This window comes from Macrotis lagotis, chromosome 1 (genome assembly GCF_037893015.1).
Source record: "Macrotis lagotis isolate mMagLag1 chromosome 1, bilby.v1.9.chrom.fasta, whole genome shotgun sequence".
Lineage (NCBI taxonomy): Eukaryota > Metazoa > Chordata > Mammalia > Peramelemorphia > Peramelidae > Macrotis > Macrotis lagotis.
The window spans coordinates 406,321,417-406,339,590 of NC_133658.1; the positions used below are offsets into that span (position 1 = coordinate 406,321,417).

The window sequence follows — 18,174 nt, forward strand, 5'->3', positions numbered from 1 at the left end:
CAGTAGTTCATAAAGCAGAGATGAGATAATGAGGGGAATTAAGGACATGTAGAGGAGGGGTAGTAGCTCAAAGATTTATTCCTTTCAGTCTAGGGCAGGAATTCAATGTTTTGTTGATATGGACTTATCATGTGCTTGGTGTCAGGGATTTACTGAGTCCTTGAAACTGAGAGGTAAGGTATTTTACTAAAAAAGTCCATTGATCTCATTTTGATAGCTTAAACAGTGGGCTAATGTTAATGTTATATAATGCAATGGGTGAGTGCATAGGGAACAGATTATATATAGAACATGTTCCTTTGATCAGTAGTTACTCTGCTACATGTCTATTACAGTTGACTATTGTTCCAAAATCAGGTCATCTTTTTTTCCAGTTCACCATTTCTTTTCTTTTCTTTTTTTGTTTTGCAAAGCAATGGGGTTAAGTGGCTTGCCCAAGACCACACAACTTGGTAATTATTAAATGTCTGAGACTGGATTTGAACTTAGGTACTCCTGACTCCAGGGCCAGTACTCTATCCACTGCACCACCTAGCTGCCCCCAAGTTGACCATTTCTTGAATGATACCTTTTACCCTGTTTCTCCTTTAAAATGTTCTTTGCTGTGACCTATATATATTCCTCATTTATCTACATTGTAATATTTGGGTGATTTTTTTCAATTTCAATCCTTTGGACAATATAGTGCTGTAGTAGAGGAAATATTGGACTGAGAAATGTATTCAATAATTAATTTGTTCCCTCTACACTGATCATGTATCTTGCATTTAACACTAACTTCCACTCCTTTGCTCAAGACCATTGACCCACCTATATGCTCCTTTCCTCATTCCACTGTCCAAGCTATGAAGATGAGAGCAATAAACTTTACTAAAGTACCATGCTCTTCCCAAGCAAAGAATGGTAAATCCATACCCCTAAGTACAAGACAAGTCCCTATCAACAAAATAATGGATGTCTGCCCTAACCTGAAAGGATTAAGTCTTTGAGCTACTACCCTTCATCTGAATGTCCTTAATTACTCTTTGCTCTTTGAGCTACACCCTTCATCTACTATCTCTAATTACATCATCATCCTGCCCTTTTTAAAGTTTACCCATTCTTCCATAAAGTTGGAGTTTCCTACTGGGAAATCAGCCTACTCTTAAGGATCAAGATACCCAAATAAGCTCTCATACCCTATATCCTTCCTTACTGTTTATCCAATGATGGTGGTTCCTACTGCTGCTAATCACTTCCAACTGCCTCACCTGGTTGTAAATTTTCTCTCCCTTAGCTTCAGTAATAATTAATCTTTTTTTGGCTTCTAAATACTTATGGAAAGGAATCAGATCTTTCCTGAATTCATTATACATTCAATCCCAAAACTAAACTCATTCTATAACATTTTTATAATTCAGGAAGGAAGAAAAGAAGGAAAAAGACATAAAAAAATAGAATTGCCCTGTCAATAGGGTCCATAGATTAGGGAAAAGCATCAAATAGTATAATACATGAATGTAATAGAATATACCTAATAAAAAATGACAAATGTAATGAAACTGATAGAAAATAAAGGAAATAGACACAACACTAAAACAATATAAACAATGACCACTGTAGAGTAAGAAAGAACATTACACATAACATTGCAAAACTACAAAGAATAAGTTTAGTGCCAACAAGAAAAATGAGATACGTCCCTCAACTTCTTTGAGAAGGTGGAGGCAAGGGGATTCCCAAGAGTAGAACTCTGAATATGTTGTTTTCTTTTTTCAATGTATTTGTCAATTTTACTTAGTTTTTCTTTTCCTCGTTTTTCTTTAAAAATAATTCTTTCTTATAAGAAATAGCTCTCTGGGAGGGGAAGGAGGAGCAAGAGAAATAAAGGGGGACATTTAGCAGACATAAATATGGCTATAAATAAAATGATTGGATGTTTTATTATAGTAATATTTTTATTGGATTGGGTTAATTTTTTGTTTTTGCTTTTTAGGTGGGCCTTGAGTTCAAGAAGACAGCATCATCAAAAGAAATGTCCTCTTTCTCAAGAGTTTTATAGCCTGCATATATTTCCTCTTGTTCAATTTTAAACCCAGAATACTCTCCACTTCCATTGTCTGTCCATGATATCTGAACTATTGGATGAGCTCTATGTGTTGACCCTTGAACTTCACACAAAAGTAAAAAATAAATAGGATCATGATGTTTTTGATTTGACTTGCAATATAATTAGTACAGGAAATGCTTATGGTGAAAACTCACTTTAAAAGTACAAATTAGGACCTCCTCTGCAACTTAATAGATTTATAAATGTGCTTTAGGCTATGTGTACCCAGAGACACATAGTTATTATAGTCAGAGATGGAATTTGAACCCAAGTCTAGTCAATTATTTCTGGATTTCTATCCATACTACCTCTCATCATCATAGTATTGCACTCAGCAAATGTTTGCCTACTTATTTTCCTAGAATGCTATTTCCCATTCCACTTCATTGCTGGAATATAAGAAAACACTTTAAAATTCTCCTAAAATAACACAGGAAAAAAGGGGTTGGGGGGAAGGGGCAGGTGGAGAACAAAATAACAAACAGCAACAGTAATATAATCTCTTTTAAAAATATTTTTTAATAGAACTTTAATAGATTTAATAATTTTTTAATAGAAATTTAATAGAACTACCTAGTTGAATGATAAATTATTTGTAGGTTATTCCAAGTTGCTTCCTAAAGTCTACAACTGCAAACCACAGCAGAGTTAAAGAAAGATTTTACCAGGATGATTTAACTGAAAAGATCAGCATATGTTTCCATAGCTCTCATATGAATGCTTTAGTAGAAGATATATTTCTTAAAAAACAGAGCAAAAGCTCCAAATATGAGAAAGAACACTATAGTTTCACTGCCTCTTTTGTTAGGTGCACTACAAATGGAAGATATGTAAAGAGAGTTAACCTTCATTACCTGAAGAAAGATTTGGTTATGCTGTTTTTTGTAAAACAAATGATTTCCCTGCCAAAAAAAAAATGCTTTTTTAATGTGAGACTTCTGACCTGAACCTTGAACAGATTTTTGCTCTTATTTTCTTAATGCCTTGTAAAAATATTGCCTAGGGAGAAAAAAAAAGTAGAGGAAGCATCCATCTCCAGGTTCTTAAACAATTTTTTTCCTACCCAGACTGATATCCTGAAATACCAGTAAGTGACTCTCCTCTCCCCACCCTGTCATATCAAAGTTGGGCATGATGAGAAGGGAATTGTATGCATGGTTATTTGCCTCTTTTATTGCTATTGCTTTCATATAAAACTTGCTCATTTTTGAATAGGTCTCCTTGCCCCACCCACTCATTTATATCCAATCATTTGTCTAATCCTGTTGACTACTTCCAAACTATTTCACAAATTTAACCCTTTGACTTGATTCTCATCATCCCATCCCTAATTTAGCTTCTCATTACCTTTTGCCTTATCAATTGCAATAGCTTTCTTATTTCTTTATATCATTTCTCTAATGCACTCTCCTAATCAAAAACCTTTACTGGTTCACCACTGACAGGTTAGAAAGCAGACATCACAGAATAACAAAATTTTGGAATTGAGAAGGGATCTCAAAAGCAAGCCACTCTAAACAATTCTGAATTTGGATGTCCTTACTGCATGATTAGTTACTTGAAGACTTCCAATGATGATGAATACACCATATCCTGAGGCTGTGTAGTCCCCTTTACCCTATATATCCCCAGGTACCCCCCAATATGATACTTTTTATGCAAAAAACTTTTTATCAGTTTTTTTAAATTAAAGCAAAATTTTATTTATGAATGGAAGAAGGGAAATAGAGTCTTGTTTTATTGAACTTATATACATGTCATTTACTTATTATCTATACTTTTCTGGTTATAGCTTAGGGGAAATGTAACATTTCTTAAACAGCTTGAAAAAAACCACTGGGAGGTCCAGTACCCATCAGTTTAAAAGTCATCACAGGAAAACACATTTGTGACCTTTCAGTTTGCTGAGCAGCACTTCAAGGGTAAATGGACTCTTTTATCAGAAAATGTCTTGAACCCATTTAGAAAGGGGAACTTTCCACCCTTGGGCATCCACTGTTCAAAAAGTAAATCCTTCATGCATAAGACCTGTCACATGGGTAAACTGTAAAACTGTTGCTTTCTGCACTAAAGAAGATCTGTCTCTGTAAAGAAAATAGCAAATCAACTGATATTATTAAGCAAGGACAAGGAAAAGAGTAATGTACAAAGTACAAGGTACTAGGTTCAGGACAGCTAGCTGGCACAGTGGATAGACTGTGGAATCAAGAGGACCTGAGTATAAATCCAGTCTCAGACACTTATTTGCTCTTTGACCCTAGGTAGGTCACTAAAAACTCTTTGCCTCAGTTTCCTCATTTGCAAAATGAACTGGATAAGGAAATGACAAACTACTTGATTTCTTGCCAAGGAAACCCCAAAATGGAGTCACAAAGACATGAACATGACTAAAAACAGCTCAACAACACAAGGCTCAGTGAATACTGAGACAAAAATTAAGATACTGTGACTTCAAATCCTGCTCCAGACACTAGCTGTGTGGCCCTGGGGATCACTTAACTTTTCTCAGTCTCAGTTTCCTAATCTGTAAAATCAAATAATCATAACACCTAGATCCCAGGGTTTTTGTAAGAATTAAATGACATGATATTTGTAAAGAGTCTTTCAAATCCTAAAGCAGTTTGTTATTATTATTATTATTCCTATTGATTGATCGATTGTTGACATTTTTTAGTGCTCAATGAACTGTAGAAATTCAGAAAAGACATCTAGCCCTATTATATGGCATAGATCCATCTTCTTTTTCTCTTAAGTACAGCCATCAGGCTGGTTTACTTCATTTTTCTACTGCATTGATATAAATAACATTTTTTGTTGTTCATTTATTCAGTCATGTTCAACTCCTTGAGACCCCATGGATCCTAGTATAACCAATTCTTTTATTTCACTGTCTCCCAAAGTCTGTCCAAGATTATGTTCGATGCTTTCATGATAGTTATCTATTCATCTCATTTTCTGCTTCCCATTCTGTTTGTCTTTGAACTTTCCAAACATCAGGGTCTTTTCCAAAAAGTTATCTCCTCACTATGTCACCAAAGTATTTAAAATTCATCTTCAGTATTTGACTTTTCAGTGAATAGGCTAAATTTATTTTTCTAAGTATTGATTGATTTCCTTTTCTTGCTCTATTGAGGAATGTTATGTGTGGGAGTGCTGTGAACCTTCATCACCTGGTGCTCAATGACAGGAAAAGACAGAAATCCAGACCCTCAGAACTCTGAATCAAGAGGAAAAGGATTGACCAATTTCTGTATAAAAGTTTCTGGCAGAACACTTTAGTAACACTTTAGTAAATGAGCTAACCATCTTCAATGGAAAGGAATGATATAAATATGAGGAAAAATACTCATAGTGCCCAAATCAAAAGGAGAGAAGCTCCTGAGTCTCCTCTCATTCATCCTTGGAAAAGTAAAAAAGGTACAATAGGTATCCAAGTCCACAAAAATAACTAGTAAATATACCTAGAATGGGAAGTGCTTTGTGATCAGTGGACCATCTATATATCTTTCCTTTACTCTATGTGAATCCTTACTCAATTGGGACTTATGACAAGAAGACCAACAGCAGCTGATACATGTCTTTCAATTTACCTTGTGGTTAAATAGAAGAATTTAGTCAAACAGGCAATAAATGTGACAATAGTCTCACAGGTGAGTACCTACATGATAAGTTAAGCTAAAGAGACAGTTGCTCCCTAGTCAACCCATTGATATTCCTTAACATCGATTTAATGTGCCAGCACATTTGCTTTAATGTAGGGGTGTTTTTTCCTTTCAGATTTCAGAGTAAAAATAAATGAACACTGAATTAAGTTTAAAAGTGAAGACTTTTGATAACTAATTTTTCTGAAAGCATTTTTTTACTTTAATGTCCAGTGGGAGGCTGATAGTAGAAGAGCTGAGGTTAATTGGAAGACAAGATTTGCTTATTAGTGGACAAAATCAAGTCATTTTTTGTCTTATTAACTGACCATCTTTTGAATCTGAGGAAGGAAATCCCAGGTTATGGGAGTCCTTGAAATATTAATGGAATTGGGGAAAATGGGACCTAGACACATGGATTCATAGAATTTCAAATAGTTATTAGCAGTTACTTATTCCAACCAGTTATCCAACATAAAAATCTTGTCCACCACATCCCTACTAGATGGTCATCTTTTGATTTTTGTCATTATTATGATAAGAAACTTTCTGTCACCAAAAGTAGGATCAACTATCAATATATATATATATATATATATATATATATATATATATATATATATATGAATGTTCAAAATTTCTTCATTGGAACCCAGAGTTCCAAAACACTGTTAGAAACAGAAAGGATCTTGCTGATCAGCCCAGTATAGCTTACTTTACAGGTAAGCTAATAGATTCAGAGAGATGAAGGGAAGTGTCCAATTTCAGACACCATCAACTGCAAAGTGAAAAACTGAAACCCAGGTTGTCCAACTCTAAGTCTAGCATCCTTTAAGATTGACCCATTCCCTGCTGTCTTGCACCTATTGAGCCTGTTTCTCTTTTCTGGAGCCACACAAAATAACTCTAGTTCTTCTATCATGTGAAAACCTTGAGGTGTTTGTAGACAATTAATAATGCCTATGGTATATTCTCACATCTCCAATTAAATGTATCTATTGCCTTTAACCATTCTTTATATCATTTGAATTTGAAGACCTGTCACCATCACATGCACTATACTTGAAGTATACTCGAGTTTGTTATTGCTTCTCTTTAAGTATAGTTCTCAAAACTGTCTAGTATCATTTAATACAAGTAAATTAGATATAGTTTCAATCAAATCATGTATATTCTTCTTATAGGAAAGCACAAGGACACCTGGCATGCAGTTGTTGAAATCTGGACTTCTATCTATTTCAGTTGAATACCCCTGTAGCTAACTTTATTTATTTGTTTGTTTATTTCTTTGGTTTTTGCAGTTAACTTTAAAATACTATTGTGATTATCTTGGAAATAACTCCATGTTGACCTTCTAGCACTTCTTGTTTTACTTTTGAGTTGCTGAAGCAGGCATGCAGTATCTTAGCCATTAAGTTCTGCTTATAAGTTGATGGATTTCTCACTGGACCATCCTTTAGACATCAGTTTTTATTTGCCTCTTGGGCTATAATCTGCCTCTTTTCTCTGAACTTTGGCCATCCAGAGAAATCTCTCTACTAATCCTCATTGGCATCCTTAGGAGTGGTAAACTGACCTGCTCATTAAATCAATACACAGTCAATGGATCTGTCCCTCAAAGACAAAGAAGCTTTGTTACAACTATTGATATGTGCTTATACTTCACTATAGGATATTTTCTCTAGATAGCAGGAAAGTGAAGGCACATGAGGTCTTGAGCAAATATTGAGAACTTTCTGAGACTGCTATTAAGGTATTAGTGAAAAGGATTTGTTTTGCTTTTACTTCACCCTTAAAAATATTGATGTTTTCTACCTTTATACCATATTTTATTCCCCATTGTCATCCCTTTCACAATTGAATTCTCCCTTGAAACAGAAAATAGTTAAGGAAAACTGACATAATAGCTACCTATGATGCCACATACAACATTCCACACCCACAGTCCCTTATGTATCTATCTTAGATTTGTTTGTTTTTTCTTATCAGTTTTGGGGTCCAAGTTTGCTCATCACAATTGACCAAATCAACTGTTAGTTTTATCTTCATTTACATAATTATGGCTACCTTAAATATTGTCAAAGCTATTCTGCATATATCAATGTATATCAGTTCATACAAATCTTTCTATTTTTTCTTGGAATTCTTTATATTTGCCATTTAAAAAAATTTATTTATTTACATGGATTTTTTTCAGGTATTCTCCAACTTTTAGGTATTCTCCAACTTTTAGGCAACCACATCATTTCAAGGTTGTAGTTTTGGGGGGATTTTTTGGCACTAGAGAAATGTGTTACTATGAATATTACAATATCTATAGGACCTTTTTTCCATCTTTAACCTCCTTAGTGTTGATGCCTAGTGGTGAAATCATAAGGTCAAAAGGTTTGGATATTTAGTGACTTTTCTTGCATTGTTCTTAGAACAGATAGCTCAGTCCCCAATTCTATCAAAAATGTTCTCTACACACTTAATATCTAATATGAATGGTACTTTATTATAAAGTCAGTCACATATATTTTCTATATTCATTCTTTATACAACTGAGTGACATGAGTGGTATTACTCTTCTCAGATAAGAAAGATGACTGAGGCTTAGAGAAGCCAAATGATTTTCCCAAGGCCATACAACTAGCCAGTGGCAGAATTAGAACTGAATTTGGTTTCTTTTAAATCCAAATTTAATGTTCTATCCACTATCCACTACTTCTTTCCCTTATCTTCTCCTATGATACAAAATAGGTGCTAAAATTTCTTCTCTAACTTTTGTACAGAATTCATACTAATTAAATGATAAATGGGAAATCAATTATCTTATTCTTTCAACCAGTCAACAAATACTTATTTAAAAACATCACATGTGCCAGACACTGTGCTATGGAGACATAAAAAAGGCAAAAAGCAAACAAAATAGTACTTTTTCTCAAGGAACTTACAATCTAATTTGGGAGGCAAGTTAAAAAGAGCTATGTAAAAAATGCGTACAAAATAAATTGTAGCTAATCCCAGAGAGAAGGTCCTATCATTAGAAAAGACATTTGAGAGACGGTAAGATTTTAGCTGATTCTTGAAGAAGGTCAGGGAAGCCAAGAAATGGTCATGAGGGTGATGGGTGGTAAAAATGCATTGAGTAAGAAGATGGAGTGTTTTGTTTGAAGAACAGCATACAGGATAATGTCACTAGATCTCAGTGTATATAAAGAGAAGTAAGCAATAAGGAGATAGGAAAGATCCAGATCATGAAAATTTTGAAGTCAAACAGAGGATTGCATATTTGATCCTAGAAGTAATATGGGATCACTAAAGTTTGCTAAGTAAATATGTATTCAAGGGGGGGTGATATAAAGAGACCTGTGCTTTAGGAAGATCACTTTGATAACTGAGTATGGGAAGAGAGGGTGAGAGAATAATCAGGCAGCATGAAGTGATGAAAACTTGCACCAGGTTGGTGGTAGTAGCAATATACAAGGCATATACATGAGATGTTGTGAAAGCAAAAATCAGTAGGACTTGACAACAGTTTGTAGATGAAATATAAAAGAGTGGGAGATCAAGAATGACTCCTAGGAGGTAACTGTGGAGGAAGTTAGGGTGTTTTTTTTTTTCCAATAGGAATGTTAAAGAGAGTGAAAGGCTTGGTGAGGTGAATAATTAGTTCAGTTTTAGACATGTTGAGTCTAAGATGTCTACAAAACATGCAAGTCAAGATATTCAACGGGTTGAGCAGAAATAAGATACATGAGGACAGCAAAGAGGTTAGAATAGAAAAAAGATGTAAGACTCATTTACATAGAGAAGCTAATTGAATTCATAAGAATTGATGAAACCAAATAAGAAAAATTGTATAGTCTCTCCAATGGGAGACACCATGGTTGACTTATATGAAGATGTGGCAAAAGAGTTCTAAGAAGGAGTGGTCTGAAAGATGAAAGGGGGGCATAGGTTATTTCAAAACTTATTTTGCATGCATAAAGGGTTCTACCAGGGAGTAATTGCAGTTCATAGCACAAGTTGAATGGTGTGATAAAATGCACAGTTTTGGAATTCTTCATGAAGTTGAGAGTTGAACGGCATTTTGATGAAGAGAGCCATATGATTAATCAAAGAAAAAGGAAATTATTCTAAATTGGAAAGTGAGGAATGGGAAGACTTATTCATGGAAGATGGCAAATGGATTCAATGAAAATGTTCTTGATTTTCTAGATTTTCTTGAATTGGATGTATTGGACATGGATGTTAAATCTTTTCTTCTTTCTTTATTGTTTTTTGAATTTTACAACCCCCACCCATCTTGCTTCCTTTCCCACCACCCCCACAGAAGGCAGTAGGATAGTCTTTACATTGTTTTCATGCTCTCTCTATATATACATATATATATATATATATATATATATATATATATATATATACACACACCCATATATATATTTATACCTTGCTCAAATTTGAATGTGTTGAGAGAGAAATCATAATGCATGTTAAATATTTTAACTGCTTTTGAAAACTTTAGTCAATAGATGTTTGGATCAGAAAGGGAAAAAATTTTATGTATGAGGAATCTGAAACAAACAAGTTAAAATAACTTGCATAAGATCACATAGCAAATGTCTGAACTTAAATTTGAACCCTAGTTTTCCTGATTCCAACATTCAACATTCAAACAACTGATACACAGTATTGAAAAATCATAGTAAATTATGCCTGACTAACCTTATTTTCTTTTATTATTAAGTCACTAAACTGATGCTTTAATAGATCTGTGATCTCATTGATATGTGTCCTTCACTAGTATAAATAATAACTTTACCATACCCTCTCATCTAGGAAATCTTTGACCATTTCCTCCCGTAAATCATCCAGAGAATATCTAGTGAATGAACCAAAGGCCTTGTTATAAGTTTAGTAATATTATTTAGGTAACCATATAGTATTTTAGTTATCCATCTACTCTCCCATTACTTTCATTAAAACTGACCAAGCACATTTTCTAGTCAGTTATTTCTTTAATAAAACTATTTATTCAACTTATGGCAAGACATCTTTGGCAAGTCATCTGATTATAGATACCATTCATTATTTCAGCAATTACTTAGACTTGGGTCAGGGTAAGGAGAATCTTTTCAGCTTTATCTTTCTAACCCTTCATGTTTCTTTAAGGCAGACCCTAATGCCCTCTTGATTTTCTAAGCACCACAGGAGAATTTGGCTAGGGGAATTTAGCAGCTGTGTGAAACCCAAGCATTGAGCTGGGAGCTGCTAATGTCATTTTAAACATAGTTTTCTTATTTGTAAATTAGCTTGCAGATTTGCAAGCTTCCTACTACTAATTACTAGATTAGCTCAAGTTATCCTGCAGGGAAAACAGTGGCTAGGATGCTGGGAAGACAAACATGGCAGTGTTAACACCAATGCTCATTTGCATAGTTCATATTATCTTTGGGCTTATGGGAAGATAACCCCCTGCCTCTCTTAGTTAAGTTTAATATGGCATTTACAATTTTGCATAAGAATATTAGGCAACAAATTAGCCCAGGAAGTTCAATTAATCATAATCCAAAGCAAACTCAAGGGAAAAAATAACCAAACAAACTCCTTAGCATTTAGCTCTCTCCCCAACCTGTACCAGGTGGCAGGATAGAAGTAACTAGCAGAAAAGATTCAAGAGGAAGCTGAGGAAAACAGCAGTGGAACAGAAGAAGTATGAGTATTGAATACCATATTGATCTACTGAAGGGACTTCCCTTGAAATTTTATATTGCAGTCATTTGAGTATGATTTTTATTGGGGTAAATGCTTCCAAACCAACAAGGTTCCCAGTGGTTCCTCAGTGTCCATGAGTTCTTGCAGCTAAAATTTCATGACTCTGGGGCCAACATAGCTGGTAGCAAGCCTCTCCAAAGTCTGAAAAAGAAATATAGAGGAAGGAAGGAAGGAAGGAAGGAAGGAAGGAAGGAAGGAAGGAAGGAAGGAAGGAAGGAAAGAAAGATGGAAGGAAGGAAGAAGAAAATTTTGAATAATAGTGATCTAGGAAGAGTAGCCTCCTATAAAGAACCATATGAGAGACATTGTTATACCCTTTTTTAGTAACTGTGGAAAGATTTTTTCATTACTTTCTAGAACAAAAATGGATAGGCAAGGGATGTGGTGGCCCACAGATGTAAAAAATGTAAAAAAGATGTAAAAAAAATGGCATCAATATTTTTCAGTCATCTCAGACTCCTGATGACCCCATTTGGAGTTCCCCGGGCAAAGATACTGAAGTGATATGTGATTTTCTTCTCCAGTTCAATTTGCAGATAAGAAAACTGAGGCATACAGGGTAATACGATTTGCTCAGGATCACATAGCTAAAATGTGTCTGGATTCCAATTTGAATTCCAAATCTTACTGACTCCAGACCCAGCATGATCTCCACTGAGTCACCTGGTTGTCTTAGCTGAAAATGGACAGGATAAACTTTAATTGGGTCTGGAGCCACAAAATATATTTGGTCATATGTTTTCCTCCATAAATAGGACAGCATGTGCCCCAAGTTGCAGTTCCAGAAATGAAAGTTTGTATACCACAGTGAAGATAATCAAACTTTCTTTACCAAATCAACAGGACTTGTTGAGGTTTAGACCCTTTAACATAGCCTTGGAGAATCCAGGGAAAACTCCATTCCACAGTGAGGAAACTGAGTATGACCTTAATATAATTAATGTTAAACATAGGAAGGACAGTGGATAGAGAATGCATCCAGCCACAGAAATTTAATTTGTGCATAAGCACATAATATAATCTCTCTCTGCCTCAATTTCCTCAACTGAAAAATTATGCTGTTAACAATATCACATATATAATAGGGTTCCTATGAGAATAAAATATAATTAGTTTTGTAAAGTATTTACCACAATGCCTGAAACATAGTGTGATCTTAATAAATATAATTGTTCCTCCCAATCTGAATTTCAAGAATAATTGTATCATCCCTATAGTTCATACACACTGCAATAGAGATTAGCCATAATTTAGCTAAAAGGTTCTGAAAGGGAACCTTTCCTAAAATTAGCATTTTATGATTGTTTTTAGAATTAAGTTACATTATACAAGATTCAAATCAACTAATAGCAAGACTTCTTGAGATCTTATTTGAGTTTCTATTTGCTAGTGGTTCAAGTGAACAAATCATCTTATATTCACATGGTATTAATCCACTCAAACCCACCACGTATTTTGACCAAGCTAACAAGAATTATTAGACTATTTCAAAAGACTCCAAAATTGCTCTCCTTGCCTCAGGTCTCTTTCCTTCCCCAATCCACCCAAAAGAGCTGCCAAACTATTTTTCTTGAAGCTCAAGTCTAAAGGTGTCACTCCCTCTCATAAAGAACTTCAGTGACACCATTTCTTCAAGGATGGAAAAAAAAAGCCCTACTCTATTAAACTTTTTAAAACTCCTCTCTGTTTAGCTCCTGCTTATCTTGCCAGGTTTATTACACATGATTACCATTTTTGAACTCTACTCCAGTTAAACAAGCCAATTTGATGTTCTTACAATAAAGCCAATTATATTAAAATAGGAGAGAGCTAGCTGGGAAGGGAATAGAGTGTCAGGCCTAGAGTCAGGAAGACCTGGGTTCAAATATGATTCCAGACACTTACTGTGTGACCCTGGGCAGGTCTTAACCCAATTTGCCTCAGTTTTCTCACCTGTAAAATGAATTGGAGAAAGAAATGGCAAAGTTGGGTATGCAGGTGATCTAAAACATGCCCAAAGTCTCTATGATTTCAAGAATATGGCCATAACTATGCCTATGTCTAGTGAGATTTTGTGTTGGGCAGCTAGATGGCACAACAGATAGAGTTCCAGGCCTAGAGTCAGGAAGATTCATCTTTGTGACTTCAAATCTAGCCTCAGATACTTACTATCCATTTGACCCTGGCTAGTCTCTAAACCCTGTTTATCTCAATTTCTTCATCTGATTAATGAGTTTAAAAAAAGGAAACAACAAACTATTCCAATTATCTTTGCCAAAAAACTCCAAACGTCATGAGAAGATTGAAGTGAATCGTTCCAAATGCTACTGACTATAAAAGTATGGAAACTAGAACTATGTTACATGGAGACTGACTTAAGAAACTGGGATTTCCAAACCAGGAAAAAAAAAGACATTAGGTAACTGTGGTATGTAGCTGGTTTTCAAGTATTTAGGTATAATCAAGTGGTATTAATTATAGTTATAATAGTTTGCATTTACATAATATTTAATGTCTACAGAGAACTTTATACATATTATCTCATTTGATCTTCAGAACAATACTGGGGGATAGGTGCTATTTTAATTACAAATGAGGAGAAAGTCCTATCTTAAAAGGTTTTGGGGGGTACATTAGGGATGCTGTCCACGGGAATCCCTATTTAGGAATGTCAGACAAGATAACCTATATGGTTCCTTCCAACTTTGCAATTGATTCTTTGTTCATCCTAAATGGTGATCCTCTTGACCAAAATAGAAATATTTTATTTCATCTCTCTGTTTTGAGATGAAAAATACAGTCTCCATTTTCATTCTAATTTATCGAATATTTCTCCTAATCATCATTTCCTATTATGATGATAGACAGTGTTCTTTAATAGCTTTCCAACTTAAAAGACTATCATATTAAATCTCTCCTTTAAATGAAAAATACATTAGTGACTGATTTCATATATATTCTGATCTTGGAAGTATTATCTGACTTGGTACACAGCTTTGGTTTAAACCAGGAAAAAAAATTTATTTTAGGAAATGCATTCTAAGCTTTGGACAATAGCCTTATAATTCATAGCTAAAAGTTCCTTCCTGAATACTGGGATCATATAAAGGAAAGCTACCTGATGTTCAAAAGGCTAAAGAAGAAAAAGAAGAGGGTATATAAGAATGCCTTTTACACTCAGATTCTTTCCAGGCCTCTATTGTGTGTTTTTTAAACACTTATTAATGATAAATTGATCTGAAGAGATTCTAACTCTATATTTACCAAATACTTAAATTTGCTTGGGGCTGTTTTCAATGTACCAGCTGCACAATGCTGTTGTAACTTCACAGCTGTTTTGATGAACATAGCATTCAATTTCAAGGACCCTCTGAAATTCCCCCTTCAAATACATGTGCACACGTCTACATACAGATATATACTCATAATCCTCCAAATAGTCTTTGGTTATCAAGAGAAACAAAAAAAGAGAGGAATTCACCTATAGAATTTGTAGTATAAGATATCCTTAATGAAATAGTGGGGGGAGGTGGGGCAGGGGCAGCTAGGTGGCACAGTGGATAGAGCACAGGCCCTGAAGTCAGAAAGCCTCACTCAAAAATAGTTGAGTACATCAACAAATTTACTGTTCCCACCCTGAGGACTCAGGAGTTCAATTCAGCCTCAGGCACTTAATAATTCCCTAGCTGTGTGACTTTGGGCAAGTCACTTAACCCCATTGCCTTAAATAAAAATAAAGTTAAAAAAAGAAATAGTGAGGAATTGATATTCCAGGCCTTTAACCTGCCTCTTACCCCATCCTTTGGGTATAACTTAAAAGTAACAGAACCATGTAACTTTGTATTGCAGTCATCTGGGATAGTTATTATGAATCATATTATGAATCTCCAGACAAAGGGGCTAACTGATTTCTGTGTAAACTTTGGACCACCAAGCCAAAAGAACACAAATTAAGGGTGAAAGGAAAACATATGTGATTATCAGCCAAGAAATCCAGAAGCCAGAAAAGAACTGGAAGTGCCAAGGTAACTTGGACCTCAAGAGTATAAGCCAGTTATGTTTCAAAATAAGTTTCTAGCCATTTCTGGAATCTAGTCCAGGTGCCTGACTGCTTACCCAGGCCAAATTTATGCAAACCACCTAGCAGCTGTTGTGGACTTGGATATCCTGAAAAGAGACTAATTAAAGAATTTGTTTTACTACTGCAGTTTTTCCATTGTCTTTGTTTCAGTAGAACACTTTGTAGGCATATGTTCCCACCCTTTGTTATCTAGTGCTCTGAGTCAGGCTGAGGTTTTCAATGGACCTTAAAGAAGAGAGAAATATGTAGTTCTTCACCTCCAGCTCAGCTTCTAGATCCAGATATGAGAGTACTTTCAATACTATCTTTCCCTGAGATGCTAAGAATATGATTCTCAGTTTCTGTTCTCTGAACAGCAGCAGAGAAACCCCATCCAGAAGCTCATCATATCTATTCTCAGGATCCAGACTCTTGTGGAAACCCCACTGTCAAAGTTGATCTCTTCACTAAGATGAGTAAAAAACAAAATGGGTCTTTTCCAAGCCCAGAGATGCTCCTACCAGCATCCAAGAAGCCCTAGAATTCTGAGATAATAAGTCCCACTCAAAAACAGTTGAGTACATAAACAAATTTGTTGTTCCCACCCTGATTAGCAAGAAACTGAGTACTGAGGAGTAGAAGATTGACAAATTGATGCTAGAGTTGAAGAGCTCTAAGAATAAATCGAAATTTGTTATAAATACCATCTTGGGAGTATCACTAGCTTTGTGTAAAACTGGAGTTGCTGAGAAATGTCTCAATGTACGCCCATATTGCTGAACTTGCAGACAATGATGAAATCATCCTGCCAGTTTCAGCCTTCAACTTGACCAGTGGTGGCTCACACAATGGTAACAAGTTGGCATTGTAGGAGTTCATGATCCTCCCAGTTGGAGTAGCAAATTTAAAGAAGTCATGCACATGGGAGCTGAGAACCACCATGAAGAATGTGATTAAACAGATACATGGACAAGACACCAACAACATAAGTGATGAGAGTGACTTTCTTTCTAACATCTTGGAGAATAAAGGTGTTCTAGAGCTGCTAAAGAATGCCATTGGTAAGACTGGCTATATTGATAAAGTTGTAATTGGCATGGATATTGCTGCCTCAGAATTTTTCTGGTTTGAAAAATATTATTGAACTTCAAGTCTCCTGATGATTCTAGCTCTATAAGATTTTCATCAAGGACTATCCAGTGGTGTTTAGAGAAGATTCCTTTGACCAAGTTGATTGGAAAAAAATTCACTGCTTTTGCAGGCATCCAGGTGGTGGAGGATAATCCCATGGTGGCAAATCCCAAGTGTATTGAAAAGATTGTGAATGAGAAAGCCTGCAACTTCCTCCTACTCAAAGTAATCAGATTGACTGAATCTCTTCAGGTGTGCAAACTGGACTAGGCCATTGGCTTACAAATAATAATTTCCCTTTGTTCTGGGAAGACTGGAGATATCTTCATTGCACACTTGGTAGTAGGTCTCTGCACTGAGCAGATCAAGAGTGTTGTTCCCTGGTGGTCTCAGTGTCTCAGAATTGAGGAAGAGCTAAAGGCTAAATTTGCTGAAAGGAATTTGAGAAACCCTTGGGCCAAACACACTCCATAGCCAGGAGGCCTCAAGGTTAGCAAGCATCAATCACCTCTGTAGAAGTGTGCTTCTGTCCTAAGAATGGGCATCATCAAGTATTAGACCAGCTTTGTTTTGAGGGGCAGGGACATCTGCTGGTTAATCCCCTCACCTCTCCACCTTTTTTTAATGTTCTCACTGTATCATTAGAATAGACTCTACCTGATCATCTGGTGCCCTGCTGGAAGACCTTGTCATTTTGGGCTGAAATAACCTGTTCACACCATCATGCCTGATGTAAATGTGTGGAGCCATAAACTTGTGGTACAGCCCAGATGCCAAATTCTTAGTAGCTTCTATATGTTGAATAAAAGTATTCAGTTAATAACAACACACCCAAAAAAGAAACTAAGGAAATGAAAGAACAGATCTTCAAGGAGTAGAGGCTCAGCATGGTCATTTTGCCAGTGTTTCTAAAAGTGTAAATTGAAGTTTCCAAGGGAATGGTAGATATCCTGGAGTTCAGAGAAAATGGAGGTGGAAGGGTCCGGAAGATGTTTTGGTAGCCACATGGTGAACTAAGACATGTGAACAAAATGATCTGACTTCTCTTAATTTCTGTTGTTACTGTTCTGTTGTTTTTCAGTCATGTCAGATTCTTCATGACCCCATTGGGGTTTTCTTGGCAAAGGTACTGGAGTGGCTTGCAATTTCATTTTCTAGCTCATTTTACAAATGAATAAACTGAAGTGAATAGAGTTCATTGACTTGCTCAGGATCACACAGCTCATAAGTCTGAGGCCAGATTTGAACTCCCAAAAATGAGTCTTCCTGACTCTAAGGTCAGCATTTTATCCATTGTGACACCTTCTACTGCATACTACCTTTCTATATACTTTAAAGAACTGTTATGGTGCCCAAAGGAGATGAGATCTATAGTCCCCGTCAGATTGATGATGAAAATTATAACTTGAATTTATATGGAACTTTAAGGTTTCACACAATGTTTTCCAAATGCTAGCTCATTTGATCCCTGCAACTATGGTAGGTACATACTGTTACTATTTCAATTTTTTGAA

The 18,174-nt window shown here is 35.5% G+C and overlaps 1 pseudogene; it reads left to right on the forward strand.

The window, feature by feature from the left end:
* The window catches only part of LOC141502998 (alpha-enolase-like), a 58,352-nt pseudogene extending 41,218 nt beyond the window's left edge, over nt 1-17,134 (forward strand).
* The last annotated feature ends 1,040 nt before the right edge of the window (nt 17,135-18,174 follow it).